This window comes from Amblyraja radiata, chromosome 30, assembly GCF_010909765.2.
Source record: "Amblyraja radiata isolate CabotCenter1 chromosome 30, sAmbRad1.1.pri, whole genome shotgun sequence".
Lineage (NCBI taxonomy): Eukaryota > Metazoa > Chordata > Chondrichthyes > Rajiformes > Rajidae > Amblyraja > Amblyraja radiata.
In genome coordinates, this window is record NC_045985.1 from 23,189,770 (window position 1) to 23,202,872 (window position 13,103).

Genomic DNA, 13,103 nt, shown 5'->3' on the forward strand with positions numbered 1-13,103 from the left:
CTGCAAATGCTGAAAATAGACACAAAAAGCTGGAGTTATTCAGCGGGACAGGCAGCATCTCCGGATAAAAAGAATGGGTGACATTTTGGGTCGAGGTCTGAAGCCTGAAGAAGGGTCGACCCGAAACGTCACCCCTTCCTTCTCTCCAGAGATGCTTCCTGTCCCGCTGAGTTACTCCAGCTTTTTGTGTCTATCTTTGCATTGAGTTCCATCCTCTCAGTTATGACGTCATTCCCATGAACATTCCTTGTGCTTTCCCCCATCGTTCTACATCTCTGCGGCAATATCCGCTTTCTGTCTGCATGGCAGCGGCAATAAGAGTTGGGAAATGGGAATTATCAGAGGGTTGTAGAAATTTGGTCCCTCAGTCAATTGAGATTTGTGTTTTATTTATTTCAGGAGGAAGCTGGTCGCAAGCAAAGGTAGGACATTGTCTTGACTGAAGCATTGTAAGGTTTTGCTGAATATATTTCTAATGCTCAGATGATATCCTGCTGTTAAATATTTGCAGGGTTCGTGATGAAGCCAAACCACTGTCAGTGGTAGATGATAACTTGCTGATTGAAAAATTTGATAATCCTTTTTTGTACAACACGGTATTGGCAGAAACACCTGATGGCATCAAGCAAGGTAAAGCTTATACATTTTGCATTGTTCTTGTTTCTGGAATCTTTAAGTTAATGTGTAGATGCAAACATTAATGGTATTTTGGACTCAAGGGAAATTGAAGATTTGATCTTCCACCAAACACAGCTGCAGAAAAGCATCACAGAATCAGAGAGAGATATCGCACAGAAACAGGCCCTTTAACTCAACATGACTATGCCAACCAAGTTGCCCAACCAAGCTAGTCCCACTTGCCTGAGTCTGACACATATTCTTGCAAGTCTTTCTTATTCATGTCTCTGACCAACTGACTGTAAAATGTCGTCATTGTCGCTGCCTTGTCCACTTCCTCTGTCAGTTTGTTCCATACATACACTACGCATTGACTGAAAAAGCTGCTCCTTTTTACTGTTTCCACTCTCACCTTAAACTGATGCACTCTGGGTTTAGACTCTCCTACCTTGGGTAAAATACTAGGCTATTCATCCTATCTGTGAAAACATCTATAAAAATAGCCGGATGGGCTCCAAAGACAAATGTCCCTGTCTGTCCAACGTCTCCTTATAACCCAGCCCTTCAGACCTGATGAAATTATTGTAAACCATTTGCACCCTCTCTAATTTGCTAAAAACCGTATTGTGTCAAACGCTGTATTTAATATCCTGACCTATGAAAGCATGAGTGACAAACACATTCTTCACCACCCTGCCTGTCACTGTTGCATCTTCCATGGCACTGTGTGCCTACAGCCCGAGATCTCTCAGTTCTATAAAGTTCCCCGTTTACTGTGTATGTCCTGCCCTGGTTTGTCTCAGCAAAGTGCATCACCTCACCTTCACATGAATAAATCCCACCTGCCGTTCCTGAGCCCATTGGCCCAGTTCACAGGGATCCCATTTACTCTCAGATAACCTTCTTCACTCTCCACAATGTCACCAATTTTAGTTCCAGCTGCAAACTGACCAACCGTGCAACCTACATACACACCCAATCATGTATATAAATAAGGAACAACAGTGGTCTCCAGTCTGAAAAACAACCCTCTACCAACATCCTCTGTCTGCGACCTTCAGGTAAATGTTGTATTCCATCGGCTAGTTCACCCCGGATTCTATGAAATCCAACCTTCCAGAACGGCCTCTCATGCGGTGTGTAGAAGTTGCATCTCTCAGAGCGCAGTGAATATCTGGGATGTTGGGTCCAAGGTGGTGGTGAAAGGCTGAGTTATTGGATATGTGCAACTTGGCTACAAATAAATATTTGATAGATCCAATATTTTAGATTATGGGGAACTCACACAGAAGAGGAATTGCTGCCAGCTTAGATCAGCCATGATCACATTGAATGGAGGGGCAAGCCGGAGGAGCGGATCCTAATCCTGCTCCTGTTTTCTTGTGTTTCTATGCTCCTGTGTAACAATAAATTGACAGACTTGACACAGAGGAAATGCAGCAAAGATTAACAATACTTGTTCCTGGGACAATGATTTAGTTGTGCGCGGTGAGATTGTGTGGACTAGGCTTGTGTACTCGAGAATTCAGGTGTATAGGAGGAGATCTCAGTGAAACACAAAGTTCTTACAGGGCTCAGTGGGCTGGATGTGGGGAGGATGTTTCCCCTGTCTGAGGGGCCTGGAGAACGGGCACCCTCTCAGAATGTGGGATGCACCTTGTAGGACAGAGATAAGGAGACATTACTGCACGCAGAGACTGGGGAGCCTTTGGTATTCCCTGCACAGGTGGCTGTGGAGACTGTCATTCATTTGTCTTGGAGCTGAGAGCCATGGTTGTACATTACAGAATCAGGCCCTTCGGCCCATCATGTCCATGTCCATGTCCACCTATTTCCCAGCTTTACTAATCGATTTGCCCAAATTACATTGGTATTCTTCTGCACCTCACCTAGATAAGTGCCTAAAATATAATGATTAGATCTCGCCAGCATGTTCCAGATATCACCGACTCTCAGTGTAAAGAAAACTTACTACTCAGATCCACTTTAAAATTCCTCGCTCTCAAGATAAACCTGCACTCTTGATTTGATATCCATGCTGCAGCACCGATCTCTAGTGCACTCCACCAGTCACAGACCTCCAAGCAGAAAACTCATCCTTCCACCGCTACCTCCAACCACCAAGCCAATTTTGGATCCATTTCACCAGCTCGCCTTGGATCCCACCTGCCTTCACTTTCTGGACCAGCCTTACATGCGGAACATTGTCAAGTCCCTCAGTGAAGTTCATATATTGGTTCACAATGAGATCAGTGTGTTCTTGGTTGTACACACCCATCAAATCCACCCGTGAATCCCCTCTTTCAGCGACGCCACAACCACAAGTCTCCACCCATTCTGTCTGACACCCGATCATTCAACCTCTGCTTCCTTCCATGGTCCAAGCCACCCCTCCCTGCCCCTAACCCTCCACTCATAGAAACAGGGGCAGGTCATCTGGCCCCTCATGTCTCCCCCAATTCATTATGATCATGGTGACTCCACGCCACACCTCTACCTCATCTTTAACAACCTAATTCCTGGGATGTCAGGACTTTCATATGAAGAAAGACTGGATAGACTCGGTTTGTACTCGCTAGAATTTAGAACATTGAGGGGGGATCTTACAGAAACTTACAAAATGCTTAGGGGGTTCGATAGGCTAGATGCAGGAAGATTGTTCCCGATGTTGGGGAAGTCCAGAACAAGGGGTCACAGTTTAAGGATAAGGGGGAAATCTTTTAGGACCGAGATGAGGAAAACCTTTTTCACACAGAGAGTGGTGAATCTCTGGAATTCTCTCCCGCAGAAGGTAGTTGAGGCCAGTTCATTGGCTATATTTAAGAGGGAGTTAGATGTGGCCCTTGTGGCTAACGGGATCAGAGGGTATGGAGAGAAGGCAGGTACAGGATACTGAGTTGGACGATCAGCCATGATCATTTTGAGTGGCGGTGCAGATTCGAATGGCCGAATGGCCTACTCCTGCACCTATTTTCTATGTTTCTAACCTCAAACTACCACTCACCTCAATATCCTCTTGCTCCAATCTGCCTCCATATCTGAATAGCCCACTTCATTTCTCCATCCCCACTGCAATCTCGCAATCCTCCTCACTCTCCGCACTCGTCCTCCCCGTCCGCCCTCCCCCACCGCACGAAATTCCACCTCTCCATCCCTGGATAAAAACAATGGGAAATATGTCTGTTGTCCACCGGATGTGGTTGGGGTGAAATCCCTGGCAAGATTTCAGTTGTCCGCCCGCCTGTGCCTGAGGCCGAGCGGCTTCTCCCCCGGTCCCGGGGCCGCGCTGCCCGAGCCTCCCCCCGACCCCCGGGGACTCTCTGATTCTCTGCTTCTCCCCCCAGTCTCCGTCACCCTGGATGTGGAAACAGCACATGCGGAGCTCGAGGTGTCTGAGGATCGGAAGAGGGTGAGATGTACCGATACCCGGAGGAGTCTCCCTGACACCGGGAAGAGGTTTACAGACAGTCTGTGTGTGCTGGGATCGGAGGGATTCACATCGGGGAGACATTACTGGGAGGTGGAGGTGGCGGGAAGTGAGTGGTGGAGTCTGGGAGTCGCCGCAGAGTCTGTGGAGAGGAAGGGAGACGTCACACTGACCCCGGAGACTGGAGTCTGGAGCATCGGGCAAGGTTGGGATGACGAGTTTGATGCACTCACCTCCCCTCCATCCCGTCTCCCCGCCCCTCCCATCCCCGGGAGGCTGGGAGTTTATCTTAGTTACGATTCCGGGACAGTTTCATTTTACGACGCGGACACCAAGTCCCATCTCCACACCTTCACTGGGAATAAATTCACGGAGAAACTTTATCCTTTCTTCGGGACTTGGGATGGAAACTGGCTGAGAATCTGCTCCGGTTCCGCTCCGGGTGTGTAAAAAAAATGTAAATGTGGGAAGAGTGAAATAAACAGCGACTGAAATCAGAGCTGTCTGTCTGTCGATCCGTTCATTTTAACACGTTAACCGCGTCCGGCAACGGAACAGAAATTACTTTAGTGAAAATATAAAGATTGAAACAATCTCCCTTCCCGCGGGTTCAGCAGCCGCCGCGGGTGGGCGGCGGGTCCTGAGCTCCGGGCTCCCCCTGGTCTAAACTCCCCCCGAGTAACAACGTGACACAAGCGGTGTTGGTGCGGAATTCAACAGCGGCGTAAAGGCGAGTTTGGGGATAGGTGGAGATAGAAGGGCGGAATAACATCGGCAGTGGTCAAGATCTTACTTTTGAATTAGATATCAACTAAAATGTATTTACAAATAAGATCCGACATAATATTTATAGCGGATAGATGGATAGAGGTGTTTTAGAAATTGGTATATATGAGGGAGATTGAATTGAGTTACGCGAAGTGCGTGTAGGATGGTGTTATTGTGCGGAGACTGTTGGTCGGCGTAGACTTGGTGGACCGAGGGGCTCGTTTCCACTCTGTGTCGTCAAATTAAACAAATTGCGAGCAATTTCGCAAAGTGCAAAGTGAGTAACTCAGCTGGTTTCCCCCAAGAATGATACCCAAAGCGTTGAGTTACTCCAGCACCTTGTATCCACAAGTACATCCACTTCCTCCCGAATGAGGAAGTTGAAACAGGCTGCCACCTGGCGTCACCTCGTCCGTTACTCAATTCTCCCAACACATTGCACAACACCGTATCATGCAAACTATTTGTGCGTATCCTTCATTCATTGTTCTATATCTCTCTACATCACCGTCTATATCTCTCGTTTCACTCTCCCCCCGACTCTCAGTCCGAAGAAGGATCTCCACCCGAAACGTCACCCACTCCTTCTCTCCAGAGATGCTGCCTGACCCGCTGAGTTACTCCAGCACTTTGTGTCTATCCCTCAAAACCTTTCCCTGGTGAGGGGGGGGTGGCTGAGGGGTGGGAAGGGAGGAGGGTGGGGAAGCGGAGAGGGCATGAGGTGTGGGGGGCAAGAGAGGTGAGAAAGGAGGGGAGGGAGAAGAGGAGAGGTTTAGGGGAGGGGGACAAGATGGGATACATCGCTAAATAGACAATAAGTGCAGGTGGAGGCCATTCGGCCCTTCGAGCCAGGACCGCCATTCAATGTGATCATGGCTGTTCATCCACAATCAGTTCCCCGTTCCTGCCTTCTCCCCATATCCCTTGATTCCACCAGCACTAAGGGCTCCATCTAACTCCCTTTTGAACGCATCCAGTGAATCGGCCTGAGGCAGAGAATTTCACAAATCGGTCACGGTGGCGCAGCGGTAGAGTTGCTGCCTTACAGCGAATGCAGCTCCGGAGACCCGGGTTTGATCCCGACTATGGGCGCTGTCTGTCCGGGGTTTGCACGTTCTCCCCGTGACCTGCGTGGGTTTTCTCCGAGATCTTCTGTTTCCCCCCACACTCCACAGTCGTGCAGGTTTGTAGATTAATTGGCTTGATGAATGTACAAATTGTCCCTAGTGGGTGTAGGATGGTGTTAGTGTGCGGGGATCGCTGGTCGGTGTGGATCCGATGGGCCGAAGGGCCTGTTTCCGTGCTGTATGTCTAAACTAAACGATACTGCCTGTCCCACTGAGTTACTCCAGCATTTTGTGTGTGTGTGTGTATCTGCGGTTTAAACCAGCATCTGCGGTTCCTTCCTGCATAATATGAATGTGTTGAACGCTGGGCGCTGGTGTGTACACGTGAATACTTCTGTGAATGAAGTTTTATTTTACAACGTGTTCTCTGTTCTCTGGGCTGGCGTTGGCAACGTGCACTGAGACAGACTTCCCTTCATCCACCTTTTATTAAGAAAATGCAAAAACACACAGAAACAGCGGCCGCGTCTGTCGGTGGTGAATCTTCGCCGGTCCCAGGATCACGGGTGGTCGGGAGGGTGGGACGGTTCCCGCTGCCCAGCCCAACTTGGGGAGGGGGTGCTGGGAACTGGACCCAGTGGACCCCCCCCCCCCCCCCCACCCCCAGCAATCCTCCCCGCGACCTGGGTGTGGGGTAGGGGAGGATCCAGGCAGCATCTCTGGGGAACATGGACAGGGCAAAGAGTGCCGGAGTAACTCAGCGGGAGAGGCAGGTCTGAAGAATGGTCTCGACCCGAAACGTCACCCATTCCTTCTTTCCAGAGATGCTGCCCGTCCCGCTGATTACTCCAGCTTTTTGTGTCTATCTTTGTGGAATATGGGTGGGAGATGGAGACAAAGTGCCCGATAAACTCAGCGGGTCAGGCAGCATCTCTAGGGAACATGGAGAGGACACAGTGTGCCGGAGTAACTCAGCAGGTCAGGCAGCATCTCTGGGGAACATGGAGAGGACACAGAGTGCCGGAGTAACTCAGCGGGTCAGGCAGCATCTCTGGGGAACATGGAGAGGACACAGAGTGCCGGAGTAACTCAGCGGGTCAGGCAACCTGAACGCGTGTCAAGGGTTATGGGGAGAAGGCAGGAAAATGGGATTAGGAGGCAGAGATCAGCCATGATTGAATGGTGGAGTGGACTCGATGGGCCGAATGTCCTAATTCTACTACTATAACTTGTGAGCGTCTCTGAAGAGAAAGGAACAGCTGACGGTTTGGGTTGAGACCCTTCTTCAGACTGAATGTGCGGGAGGGGGAGACAAAGCTGGGAGGGTTACTCTAGTCTGGGCTTTGGGGGTGGGGGTGGGGGGCAGGAATGGGGGAGAGGGGAGGGGCGTGAATGTGGGGAGATTCCCCGGGTGGTCAGTTGTGTTTCTGCCGTTTCCAGAAGCGTTTGACGTCGGGGTGGCAGGTGGGGGTGACCACCATCAGCCGCTTGGGGGGATTCTCCCACACCAGCACCCCCAGGTCCCACGCATAGTCACGCAGCAACTCAAAGTCCACCTGCGACAGGAACTGGTTGTACAGCACACCTGTGGGGGGAGAGAGGGGGGGGGGGAGTGAAGTGGGTGGGGGGAAGTAATGAGGGGTACAATGAGAAGGGGGAGATCACCCTAAACTCGACCGTGAGATCTCGAGGCTGCTTTCTGCCCGTCCCTTCTCTCCCCATCCCCATCCCCTCCCCACTCCCTCTCACCATCCGTCTCCCCTCACCCCCCCCTCCCGTCTCGTCTCCCCTCCGCCCCTCCCCCCCCCTTCTCCCTCCCCCCCCCTCCAGTCCCCTCCCTGTACCACCCCCCCCTCCCTCACCACGGTGCAGCCACCACACGGTGAACTTGCCTTGGGTGAACTGCAGCCGGTCACGTTCGAGTTCCCAGAGCCGCTCCTGGTCGGTGATGGTGGGAGGCAGCACCGGGGTCTGTGGGAGATAATTGGCGTGGGGCATCCGCCTTGGCCTACGCAATCTCACGGTTACAAACGTTTTTACTCCCATTCCCATTCCCATACTGACATTTCTGCCCTGGGCCTCCTCCACTGTCAGAGTGAGGCCACATGCAAATTTGAGGAACAGCACCTCATATTTCGCTTGGGCAGCTTGCAACCCAGCGGTATTCATATTGATTTCTCTAAATTCAAGTAACCCTTTCATTCCCTCTCCCTCCTTCTCCCCCTACCCACCATAGGCGTCCCGCTAGTTTTACTATTCGTGTCCCATAATTATCATCTCTTCCACAGTCAACAATGGATCATTGTGGGCTCCATTTCTCCTTGGACATCGGGACATTGACCACAAACGCACTGACTCCAACAGCTACCCAGTCTGTGCCTCCTCCAGCCCAGCCTCCTGTGAGGATGCCATCCCCTTCTCTCAGTTCCTCCGTCTCCGCCGCATCAGTGCTCTAGATGAGGTGTGTAGGAAGGAAATGCAGATGCTGGTTTAAACCGGGGATAGACACAAAAAGCTGGAGTAACTCAGTGGGACAGGCAGCATCTCTGGAGAGAAGGAATGGGTGACGTTTCAGGTCGAGACCTTTCTTCAGACTGGTTCGGGATCACAGAGGGGGAACAGCGAGAGGTCTTCTACTCCAAGACATCGGAGGTGTCCTCTTTCTTCAGGAAACAGGGCTTCAACTCTACTGCAATTGATGGTGCCCTCACTTGTATCTCCACCACTATCCGCACATCAGATCTCACCTCCCTCCCCTCCAGAGAGAATAAGCGTAGAGATCCCTGGTCTTCATCTTTCACCCCATCATCCCATCCCCAGGCGCTTTCCCCTACAACCCACCAGGGGAGGCGCCACTCTGTCCCTACACCTCGACCCTCACCACCATTCAGGAACACAAACAGCCCTTTCATGGGAGGCAGAGATTCACTTGCATCTCCTCTATCCTCGTCTATGGCACTCGGTTCTGTCGATGTGGCCTCCTTTACATCTAAACGCCTCTACTTCCTCAGAAGACCGAGGAAGTTTGGCATGTCTCAAACTTAGAAGAATTACGAGTCCGCTGTGCCAGAGTGAATGAATTGGTGTTGATGTTGATCGGACGAGGACAGTATAGGTCTTACTGAGGATGTGTAAATGGGAGCAGGGAATGAAATTGGAAAAAATAATCCAAGATGGGAAAATAACGTTGAATTCACTGAACTTATCGCAACTTTGTCCTCGCCAGAAACGTGGCGACTCTCTCTGTACTGCCTGGGTGAGGTCTGTATTTTACCGGATTACATGCAAAAACAAAGAATTTCACCGTCCCTTGATACATGTGACAATAGAGTATAATTGAATCATTGAGTTGAATTCAAGTTTGCACATGAGATTGTTAAATAAAATAACAGAGTTTGCTATAGAACGAATATTATTGTGCAGCCTAATATAATGAACAATTCACGATAGGAAACACGGATGTATTTAGTTTAAGGGAATGAAATTTACCCGAAGCTGATTACAAATGACATCGCCTTTCTGGTCAGGGCTGTGATTGACGGGGCTGAGCTCCGCCTCCCCTCAGCCGGGCCCCGCCCCTTTCATTGATGGTTCCGCGGCCATTTCGCGCCCAAAACCCCATTGACCGCGGGTTCAGCAGCAGCCGCTGTCCAGCCTCACTTACCTCCTCTGGCAGCTTGTTCCATTTCCCCACGACCTTCTGTGTGAAAATATTGTTCCTCAGGTTCCGATTAAATCTTGCACCTCTCACCACAAACCTGTGTCCTCTAGTTCCCGACTCCACTACTCCGGGTAAAAGACTGTGCATTCACCCTATCCATTCACCTCTTGATCCCATGCACTTCAGCCTCCGGCGCTCCAATTAATTACTGCAGGGCGTCAGCAGTTTCAGCGAATGGGAATGCGTTTTGAACCAGGAAGTGGAGGTTAAAATGGCTGCGAAAGACCCGGTCGAGAGTTTAACCGAGGAGGCAGTTTGTCCCATCTGCCTGGATTTCTTCACCGATCCGGTTATATTGGAGTGTGGGCACAACTTCTGCCGCTCCTGCATCACACAGAGTTGGGACAGGGGGGTGAGAAACTCCTGCCCGGAATGTAGAGAGGTGTTTACAGACCGCACCCTCAGGGTGAATCGGGCCTTGGCGAGACTGTCTGAGAAAGCTCGAACACTGAGCCTGAATCGGACAGAGAAGGAAAGTAAACTTCAGTGCGAGGAACATCAGGAAGAACTGAAGCTGTTTTGTGAAACTGACAAGAAGCTGATCTGTGTGATTTGTCGAGATGCGCGGGAACACAGAGATCACCGCTTCATGCCGGTTAAAGAAGCTGTTCAAATATACAAGGTAAATGCAAACCGAATTTGATCGCATCATTGTTTAATTCCATCTTTATAATCTAACACTTTTATTCTCTGATTTTCAATCACAATCCCAGGATCAGACGAAATCTTCCATCCAGTCTCTTACAAAAAAGCAATCAGAGATCCAGCGAATGGAGCAGCAACAGAAACAGAACATTTCTGGAGTTCTGGTGAGGCTTTTAAGTTTTGATTTCCTGATCTTGTGTAGATTTGATCCCTGTGATGCGTGTAATAGTAGGGCAGCGCAGTGACACAAGTAGTGCTGCTGTCTCCGAGTTCTGGTGAGCGAGTTCGATCCTGACCTCGGGTGCTGCCCGTGTGGTTCACGCCTTCTCCCTGTGACCGCGTCGGATTCCTTCCACGTCCCCAATACATGCTGGTTCAATGGCCAATCGGTGACTGTTATAATCCCTGGGAAAGTGGGTGGTGGACGGATAAATGGGAATTAATGGGCACGTGAAAAGGAATAGGCAGCAGGGAATTGTATTGGGGTAGAGGATTGATGGGTTATAACATTACCCTCACGACATATCAGAAGCTTTTAGACAAACTGTCTATATGCCTTGGAAGTCTGAAGAAGGGTCTCGACACGAAACGTCACCTATTCCTTCTCTCAATAGATGCTGAGTTCCTCCAGCATTTTTGTCTACCTTGGACAAACTATTGAATTGCCAAAGTAAATAAAAAATGCACAGGCCAAATGTAACCGTTAAAGTCGTGAGGAAACACAACCAGTGACATTATATATTGTTCTTCACCTCTTATTTCACAGGAACAGTCACACAGCCTTCAGTCCAAGATCACATCCCAGTACGCTGAACTGCACCAGATTCTCACTGAGAAAGAGCAGCGCACACTGGCAGATGTCCGGGAGGAAGAGAAGAAGATTCTAAATACAATGGAGACAAATCTTGGAAAGATTCAAGAGAATTTAAAATCTATTCAGGAGGAACTTTTAAAGTTGCAGCAACAGATGGATCAAAAAGACAGTGTGGTGTTTCTGAAGGTGAGGGGTTACACTACAGTTTGATGAAGTGAAAGTGCAGTCACAAAATGGTGGGTGACATTTCAGAAATAAATGCTGCATTTACCAGTAATTCGGAACTTGGTAAATGTTCCCTCTGTTCCAGCTGTTGTTGTTCAGAAACTAATTGGCCTCCCGCTGAATCTGTGGGATCTCAGGACCCTCTGGCCGGAATGTAGAGAGATGTTTATATTATGTGGAGTTTAGAACAATGACAGGTGATCCTATATCTGATCCCAAGGACCACGAATGGACAGAGGGCAGTGAATATCTAGGATTCTCCAAACTAGAGACTCTGAGAGGTTTTACATGTTAGACATATTTTAAAACAGAGGATACATTTTTGAAAAATCTGGTAATTGTAATAGACGTAAATCGGGCAAAGAGGAGGAGTTCAGTCCTGGGCTAGATCAGCCATGACCACATTGTGGGGATTAACATTTAAATCTAGAAATTGTGGCACACACATCAGATTGATCATTTATATCCGGTTCCCAGCAGCAGTGGGTGGTCACCTTGGGTGAATTTGCTCTGCACCTTGCTTCTGCACCTTGTTTCACCATAGAATGACATCCCATTCTACACCAGTCAAGATTTCTGTTCCACTCATCATCCCTCCTATCTATTCTCCACACACGGTAACTATATCCCAAATTCCATGAGCCCTAATGTGTTTACCCCACTGTTAATCCTGGCTAAATTGGACCAGTCAGGACTTCAAAATGGGGTTAAGTTTCAGGGTTTGCTGGGAGATTTGGTCAAATTGGAATTGCTCTCTGGGACAGGCTGCAAGAGATGTCAGGAAGTCTGGAACTTTGCTACAATTTGCAAGCAAAGAATGGGAAGCCTTGCAAATCCTGTCAATCTGGTACTAAATGCATAGAATGGATTGGATGGCTGCAAACCAGACATATACCATGTAAATAGCTTGTAAATAATGTTGCAGAGTCTGACTCTGCTAAGTGTTGATTGGATGGGGTGTTGAGCCTTGTCTGAGAGTTCTGTTCATCAGGGTAAATGTTTCCAAGTTGACTTCATCTTGAAGTCCGTTGTGAATACAATGTATTGAATTGTTGTATCATTGGGTTAGGGAAATGCCTGTTATGTATGGGGTTAATCGATATTTGTAATTGGGTGATTAAGAGACAACCCCCGTGTGGTTCGGCCCCTCGAGTTTGCGGGGCATATAAAAGTCCCTGGTCACGAGGCTCAGGGCCGATCTTCTGGAAGAGCGCTCAGGACCAGGTACCATCCTGGAGTGCCTCTGTCTGTGCGAGGCCTAGAGGGCTTGAACAGATAGACGCAGGGATCGAACCCACGGTGGGATAGGTACAGTGTGTGATCTGTGACGTGCTTTTGGTAGAATACAATTAATTGATTCAAGTGCTTGATTCAGTGTTTTTACTGAAACTAGACTGGGGGGAAGCTTAGAACCGAGCAATTATCACCACTTGCATTTAAATTTATCTCTGCTGTTGGCTTCAGTCCCTCCAATGCAAGTGAGGTCCATGTTCTCATGACTGCATTCCTTTAGGTATTTATTGAAGACCACGTTACATTTCAACTTTGATTATTGGTCTCCCCTTCAATTTGAGATATTATTTCATCCACACACATTTAAATCCACCGATAATATTAAATTCCCTCTCATCATTCCTGAAAACTTCTACAGATGAAATCCCACGACCTGCCCAGTCTTTTCATTAAGTTCCATCCTCTCAATTATGACATAGAAACATAGAAAATAGGTGCAGGAGTAGGCCATTTGGCCCTTCGATCCTGCACCGCCATTCGATATGATCATGGCTGATCATCCAACTCAGTATCCCATCCCTGCCT

The 13,103-nt window shown here is 48.9% G+C and overlaps 1 long non-coding RNA gene across 1 annotated transcript; it reads left to right on the forward strand.

Moving 5' to 3' along the window:
* The first annotated feature begins 397 nt into the window (after window positions 1-397).
* On the forward strand, window positions 398-4,016 carry LOC116990194. The gene is made up of 3 exons (XR_004416463.1): window positions 398-422; window positions 512-630; window positions 3,963-4,016. It is a non-coding gene; the product is annotated as an uncharacterized LOC116990194 (long non-coding RNA).
* Window positions 4,017-13,103: the final 9,087 nt, after the last annotated feature.